Below are 2,534 nucleotides of genomic sequence, written 5' to 3' on the forward strand. Positions count from 1 at the left end.
TGTAGATAGGTGGCCAACAAACTTGGTTTCCCACTGGATAGGTTGAGGCCACCTAACTCATGGATATATGGATATAAGCTGCCTTATTTATGAAAAATAATAGAAAGGAACCACCAAGCTTACCACAAAAAAACATTTCAAGTAATGTTAATATTCTACATTTTTTTTATGAATTTTGTCTAAAATATATTTGTTAGAGTAATGTAACACCCCTTGGTAAATGTTATAAATGTTTTGTTTTGCCACAAAAGACTTGGTAAAAATTGTGGTGCAGGTAAAGGCCTAGATGGATGAGAAAACATAAATGTATTTTATTTAATTGAACGTATTTTTATAAATAATACAAGCTATGGAAAACCATTGTGGCCAGGTAAAGACCTAGATGGATGAGAAAACATAAATATATTTTATTTAATTGAATTTAATTTTATAAATAATACAAGCTATGGAAAACCATAAAATTACGGGAAAAGTGCTAATAGAGAGTTTCATTTACCGAACAATTAAGGCAGGTATCCCTCTCCCTAGAGATAAATAACGTTAGTTGGTACAAGAGAGCTAAGAGGGTGAGAGGGAAGAAAACCTAACGCAACCTTGGAGACTTGGTACTTGGATGGAGAAGATCCAAGAAAGTAATTTAGGCTTTTAATTTTGGAATTTGAAACATGACATTGTTGAAGGTAAGGTAGGGCGTTTGCAGTAGGGTATTCTTGAGTTGATTGGTGTCCAATGGAAGTCCTAGGTCAGACTTGTGAGTCTGACAGTTCTTTGGCTGGACTGGTATAGTCTTGGTGCTTTTGGAAGAACCTTGTTAGGTCTTTATCAAGCAAATGTCTAGAAAGAAAGTGGCTTGGGGGAGTCTTGTTCTGCATATACAATACTCATTGGTTGGATGGAGCACTTCCTTTCCTGGAGATTTTATGGCTGGACCAAACCATTAAATAAAAGCTAAGTGTTTTGATATATTGTCAATGATATATTCTCTTTATTTCATTCATATATGATTTCTAATTGTATCATTGTGTAATCTACATTAAGAAAATGAACACTCTATTGTATTTATACTAGGTATAATTATAAATAAATCCACCCAAAAATTGAGACCTGGCTTGGCTACCAAGCCAAGCTGGTCACCGAACAACTAGGAGAATAGTCCCGAGTCTAGTAAAATACAAGTTATAATCTATGGGCAGGTCCCAAGGAGTGGTCCTACTCATAATCAACAAACTTTCTCTAAAAGATAAGAGACCTTCAGAGTTGTAAGAAGCGGTAGCATAACTTAATTCTTGAATAGGAAAATTATTTTGGTATCTTTCTTACACGTATCTTGTACCAGCATGAATGATCTTTTCCATTTCAAAATAAGCTTACTAACCATTACTTATCCCGAATATTTTTCTACTATATCTTGTTCCCATTGCGAAGGAAGTTCACAAGCGTCTTAATTATTTCCTAGTTACTTGTGAACTTCTTCCACAATGGAAGCAAGAGATAGTAGAAAAATATTTGGGATAAGTAATGCTTGTTAAGCTTATTGCAAAATGGAAAATAGAATTCGGACTAGTACAAGAGATGTGTATGAATGTTACCAAAATAAAATAAGTTGGGTTTTCCATAAACCCTAGATACCATGTTTTCATAATAATCCTATTAATAACGTAAAATTCAACATGAGAACTTGGTGTCTATTAGAATCTAGAATTATGATACGACAGTAGCAAAACGGTAAGACCTTGGTCTAAGTATTTTATTTCTTTGCAAACGAACATATATTTATTATAAAAGGTATACATTACAGTAAGAAATAGTGGAGAAACAAAGAGCACAACCTGAAGTTGTTGAAAAATGCAATAATTGTTTTAATAGTATGCATGACAAAATACGGGTTGCTTTCCCTTTATATATATGTGTTTGTGTGTATGTAAATTATGTTTGTAGCAAGTCGTAAAAGTATTTTAGTTAAGTAGTTATTAAAATCTCTGATAGATCATGTCTAATAGGGTAGAATACCCTTGTATTATATATGGTAACGAAAATATAAAGAATGAAAAATACAGGGAGTGGTAATTGGCTATTAAATTGTTTGTGAATTACAGGGGAATAAAACCCTCCGAATAAGGTATTTCATCTGATTCAACAATCTATACTCATGGAAAAAGGAATAAAAACCTAGATCAAATTTCACAAGGTTGTATGGAATCCTCGTAGATCGAAATAGTAGTCATTCCTGTGAAAACACCAATGAATCATTGAAATTTTTACAACTATAGATGAAAACGAATGATAATAAGATGTTGGGGTCGGGATATCTCTTACCTCCATACTTATATTGGGCACAAAACCCTCATGGAGTCTTCTTCACAAACTGTGGAGAAATATTATCGAAACACCCAGGAAATATTTGTAGTTATTTTACTGCTCAGAGAAGAATACTAAATTACCAGGTCTAGCTGCAGTCGGGTGAATCTCGAGTTTTTGATTCCACGCAGGGAAAGAAAAAAGGTTTAGTCATAAAATGGGGAAAGCCCTAGACT

Source organism: Pinus tabuliformis, chromosome 8 (assembly GCF_031772625.1).
Source record: "Pinus tabuliformis cultivar Carrire ecotype Pingquan chromosome 8, CPIR1, whole genome shotgun sequence".
NCBI classification, from domain to species: Eukaryota; Viridiplantae; Streptophyta; class Pinopsida; order Pinales; family Pinaceae; genus Pinus; species Pinus tabuliformis.